General features: G+C 36.0%; 1 protein-coding gene across 20 annotated transcripts in view; it reads right to left on the bottom strand.

The window, feature by feature from the left end:
* Window positions 1-6,264, bottom strand: part of NEK10 (NIMA related kinase 10) — a 230,936-nt gene that overhangs the window by 137,249 nt on the left and 87,423 nt on the right. The window lies entirely within an intron of this gene.

Raw genomic sequence — 6,264 nt, forward strand, 5'->3', positions numbered from 1 at the left:
TAAGATTTGATGTTCACAATACCACTTTGTACAGTGCATCCAATGCTGATGGAATTTCACTGCAGTGAACTTGAATGAGAGTGTTTGATAATGTATCTATACCAATAGGTCAGGTCTTTCAGGTTGAAAATATCCTAAAGTAGTTAGACTTCAAACTAACAATAATTGACATTATTAATAACAATGTCCATTTACTAAACAACAACTTTGAAATAACACAAATTTTGCTGCTTACATGAATTGTCTAATTTAATACTAATAGTAGCCCTGAAAGATAGGTATTTTTATAGTTAGTACAGCTTAGCACTTAAAAGCAGTAACCCAGGAACCGGACAGTCTCAATTCCAATCCTGGCTCTATTATGTGCTACCAGAGTAACCCTGGTCAAGTTACTGAATCTCCCTTTGTGGTAGCTTGCTTACCTGTAAAATAAGGATTATAATAGCATAAACACCCAAATAAACAAGGAAGAAGTCAAACTTTCACTATTTGCAGATGACATGACATTCTATGCAGAAAACCTGAAAGACTCCACCAAAAAATTTGCTAGAACTAATACATAAATTCAGCAAAGTCATAGGATATAAAATCAATGTACAGAAATCTGTTGCAATTCTATATACCAACAATGAAGCAGCAAAAAAAATAAATCAAGAAATCAATCCCATTTACAATTGCATCAAAACCAATATGGTACCTAGGAATAAACCTAACCAAAGGGGTAAAAGATCTGGATGGTAATGAAAACTATAGAATACTTATGAAAGAAATTGAAGGGGACACAGAGAAATGGGAAAAAATTCCATGGAAGAACATTATTGAAATGTCTATACTACCCAAAGTAATCTACACATTTAATGCAATCCCTATCAAAATATCACCGCATTTTCCACAAAGCTAGAACAAATAATCCTAAAATTTGTATGTAACCCCTAAAGGCCATGAATAACCAAAGCAATCCTGAAAAAGAAAAGAAAAGCAGAAGGCACCATGATTCCAGACCTCAAGCTATATTACAAAGCTGTAGTCATCAAGACAGTATGGTACTGGCATAAAAACAGACACATAGATCAGTGGAACAGAATAGAAAACCCAAAAATGAATCCACAAATGTATGGCCAACTAATCTTTGACAACTAATTCTTTGGCAGGAAAGAATATCCAATGGAAAAAAGACAGTCTCTTCAAAAAATGGTGTTGGCAAAACTGGACGGCAACCTGCAGAAGAATGAAACTGGACCACTTTCTAATACCATACACAAAAGTAAACTCAAAATGGAGGAAAGACCTAAATGTGAGCCAGGAAACCATCAAAATCCTAAAGGAGAACACAGGCAGCAACCTCTTTGACTTCAGCAGCAGCAGCTTCTTACTAGACACATAGCTAGAGGCAAAGGAAACAAAAGCAAACATGAACTATTGGGACCTCATCAAGATAAAAAGCTTCTGCACAGTGAAGGAAACAACCAGCAAAACTAAAAGGTAGCCTATGGAATGGGAGAAGAATTATATATTGGATAAAGCGTTAGTATCCAAAATCTGTAACGAACCTATCAAACTCAACACCCAAAAAACAAATAATCCAGTTAAGAAATGGGCAGAGGACATGAATAGACATTTTTCCAAAGAAGACATCCAGATGGCTAACAGACACATGAAAAGATGCTCAACATCACTCATCATCAGGGAAACCAAATCAAAACCATGATGAGATATCACCTCACATCTAACAGAATGGCTAAAATTAACAACACAGGAAACAACAGATATTGGTGAGGATGCAGAGAAAGGAGGAACCCTCTTATACTGTTGGTGGGAATGCAAACTGGTGCATCCACTCTGGGAAATAGTATGGAGTTCCTCAAAAAGTTAAAAATAGATCTACCCTACGACCCAGCAATTGCACTACTAGTATTTACCCAAAGGATTAAAAAAATACAGTTTCAAAGGGATACATGCTGCCTGATGTTTATAGCAGTATTATCAACAATAGCCAAACTATGGAAAGAATCCAGTGTCCATCGACTGATGAATGAATAAAGAAGATGTATATACATATACAATATACTACTACTCAGACATCAAAAAGAATGAAATCTTGCCATTTCCAATGACATGGATGGAGCTAGAATATATTGTGCTAAGTGAAATAAATCAGTCAGAGAAAGACAAACCCCATGTGATTTTCCTCATATGTAGAATTTAAGAAACAATACAGATGAACATATGGGAAGGGGAAAAGAAAAGAGAGGAAAGCAAACCATAAGAGACTCTGAATGATAGAGAACAAACTGAGTGTTGATGGAGAGAGATGGGTGCGGGTTGGGCTAAATGAATGATGGGTATTCAGGAGGGCACTTATTATGATGAGCACTGGGTATTATATGTAAGGATGAATCATTAAGTTCTACTCCTGAAACCAATATTACACTATACGCTAACTAACTAGAATTTAAATAAAAATTTGAAAAAAATAGCATAAATAGTAGTAAGTAGTATAGTACAATAGTAAAATTTGGATAAATTAACATATGTAAGTATAGGATGATAAAGGATTGAACAACTGATACATATCATGATTCAATCTTCATAGCCACTAATTTATAAATTAGGAAACTGAGATTCAGTTTACTCAGAGATTAAGTAACTTACTTATGGTCTCACCAGGAGAAATTAACAGTCAGATGTGAATCAGGCTTATCAAAATCATAAAATCCTTATCAAAACATTATACTGCCAACAAAGAAAAATTAGGCCCAGATCATTTCAAACATTTAAGAAATAAGTATCAATTCTGCACAAACTCAACTAGAAAATACAAGAGGAAAGAACACTTCCCAACTCATTTTGTAAAGCCAACGTTACTCAGAAACCAAAGCCAAAGACATTACAAGAAAAGAAAAATGCAGAATGCTATTCCCCATGAAAATAGACACAAAAAAATCAACAAAATATAGGCAAATAAAATCTAGACATAGATAAAAAGAATAAATACATAGGGACCATTATGCCAGAAATACATGCGTGATTCAACATTTAAAAATCAATCAGTACAGTTCACCAAATCAATACAATAAAGAAGGAAAATCATATGACCATATGTATAGAAAGGATTTGATAGGAGTGCCTGGGTGGCTCAGTCGGTTGAGCGTCCGACTTGGCTCAGGTCATGATCTCACAGTCCGTGAGTTCGAGCCCCGCCTGGCTCTGTGCTGACAGCTCGGAGCCCGGAGCCTGTTTCAGATTCTGTGTCTCCCTCTCTCTCTGAACCTCCCCTGTTCATGCTCTATCTCTCTCTATCTCAAAAGTAAATAAACATTAAAAAATTTTTTTTAAAAAAGGATTTGATAAAATTCAACATCTATTGTTTTCAACAAAGTATAAATAGATGTTCATTTCCTTAACCTGATAAAGGGCATCTACAAAAAAGTACAGCTAACTTTCTACTTAATGCTAAAAGATTAAATATGTTTCCTTTAAGTTCAAAAACAAGGCTGGATGTCAACAAGATTTGTTGTGGTGATCATTTTACAATACATACAAGCACCAGGTTATTATGTTGTACACCTGAAAGTAATATCATGGTGTATGTCAATTATATCTATTAAAAAAACAAACAAATAAAAGATGTGGCAATCTTGGGGCACCTGAGTAGCTCAGTCAGGTAAGTGTCTGACTTCGGCTCAGGCCATTATCTCACAGTTTGTGGGTTCGAGCCCCATGTCGGGCTCTGTGCTGACAGCTGGGAGCCTGGAGCCTGCTTCGGATTCTATGTTTCCCTCTCTGCCCCTCTCCTGCTCATGCTCACGCAATCTCTCTCTCTCTCTCAGAAATAAACATTAAAAAATTTAAATGAAAAAGATGTGGCAATCTTATTAATATGTTGACGTAGATGTTGGAGAGAGTGTCACAATAGCACTTTTTAATGTGCCCTTGATAACTGAATTTTTAAAATAAAGCAAAAACATTTCTGTTTTCTGTTTCCTTCTGAAGATGGAGACAAAGAAGAAGAAAACAGAGACGGAGATGAAAAAGAAGAAAAACGAGGAGGGGGAGAAGAGGAGGGGGAAACATACTAGTACAGTGACAGAGACACAAATATCTAAGAATAATATGACAAAAGATGTGAAAAATCTATGCAGGGAAAATTATAAAATTTTGTTACAGAGTCATTAATGAAGGCTAAAATTAATGGAAACTCCAAGTTCAAGAATTGGAATTCTCAATGTTATAGCGATGCCATTCTTCTTAAACTAATTTATGCAATTCCAGTGAAATGCCTCCAAATATTTTGGGTAGGATTTCACAAATTAAGTGTAAAATTAGTGTACTTAATAAAAATAGAAGAGACCAAAAGGAGCCATGGATTTTGATTAAAAGACAACACAGTTTCCTACAAGATATTAAAAATTATTTGAAGGTATTGTAATTAAGACAAGGTAGTATTAACTCAAGGTACAAGAAAAGAAAGAAAACAGAAAAAAAAAAGAGAGAAGAAAAGAAACTAAGGCAAGAATGTCTGCTCTCACCATTCTTATTCAAGAGTATACTACAAGTACAAGTAAGTACGATATTTGCATGCAAATTCTTGCAAACAGAATTTTTAATTTCTCTTTAATTCCTTGGAGTGAGATTCGTGGGTGATACAATAAAAATGTTACGTTTTTTAAAAACCATCAAACCAAAATATTTTCCAATGTTTTCTCACCAGAAATGTATGAATTCTAGTTGCTTCTACATCTTCACCGGCATTTCGTGTTGTCAGGTTTGTTTATTTCTTTATGTTTGTTTATTTATTTACTTTTTTTTTTACATGTATATATTTTTAAGTAAGCTCTAGGTCCAACATGGGGCTTGAACGAATGACCCTGAGATCAAGAGTTGCATGCCCAGGGGCCGCTGGGTGAAGCCTACTTCAAACCAAACCAAAAGTTGCTTGTTCTACCAACTGAGCCACCCAGGGGCCCCTTGGTTTTTTGTTTTTAATTAGCACTCTAGTAAGTATGTAGTGATAGCTAAGTATAGCTTTAATTTCCACTTCCCTAATAACTAACAGTGCGTAACATATTTCATGTACTTATTTGCCATCTGTGTATCTTTAGTGAAGTACTGTTCAGCAGTTGGCCCGTTTTTTGACTGGGTTGGTTGTTTTCTTATGATTGAGTTTGGATACAAATTCTCCATCAGGTACTTATACCTTCATCAGGTACTTACACACATCAGGTAACTGATTTGTAAATATTTTCTCCCAGTCTGAAGCTTGTCTTCATTCTCTTAATAATATCTTTCATACAACAGAAGTTTTAAACTTTGATAAAATTCAATTAATTTTTTTTTCTTTTATATATTACGGTTTTGAGTTTGTAGTTACGAAATATGTGCCTAAGCCATGTAAAACAGTCCAGGCTCGTCTGCAGAAAAGGCCCAGCTACAGAAGAGCAGCCTGGAGGGTGAGAGGCCCAGTTCCAGCCCACTTGCCAGGCAAGTGAATGAGCCTTTTTGGCTCTGAGTCAAGGCTTCAGATGCAGCCAGGGCTGACAGCTCTACTGGAATCTCATGAGAGCCCCTGAGCCGGAACCACCCAGCTAAGCTGCTCCTGGATTCCTGTTTTTCAGAAATGGTGAGAAAATAAATGTTTGTTGTTTTAAGCCATTAAATGTTGCAGCAATTTATTACACAGGAATGAAAAATCAATACAACTGCTACCACTCTAGGCCAAACCACCATGAACACTCATGTAGGGTCCCGAACAATACCTCCTGAACAGATTCCTGCTTCCATGGCTTCTTCCAAAACACAAATCTCCATGCCACAGCCAAAATGATCTTGGAAGAACCAAGAGCAGATACCACTACTCACAAAGTTAAAGTTCTACAGTATTTGTGATAGAACAGTAAAGTTCTATCAGTATTTATTCTGATAAATACTAAGAATAAAAGCCAAACTCCTACCAGGTACATAAGACCATATATTATCCAGGTTTTCAGAAATGTCTTTCTTGACCATACGACCCGTGAATATGTCCCCTTCTTTAATACTCTTCTATTACATTTGTTTGATTAATGAATTTGATTATCTGAAATTATTTTTTACATTATACTGCCATTTAAAATCTTTAATTGGAACGCCTGGGTGGCTCAGTTCGTTAAGCATCCAACTCTTGATTTCAGCTCAGGTCGTGATCTCACGATTCGTGAATCTAAGCCCGGCATCAGGCACACTGCTGACAGTGTGGAGCCTGCTTGGGATTCTCTCTCCTTCTCG

This window comes from Felis catus, chromosome C2 (assembly GCF_018350175.1).
Source record: "Felis catus isolate Fca126 chromosome C2, F.catus_Fca126_mat1.0, whole genome shotgun sequence".
In the NCBI taxonomy this organism is placed as follows: Eukaryota; Metazoa; Chordata; class Mammalia; order Carnivora; family Felidae; genus Felis; species Felis catus.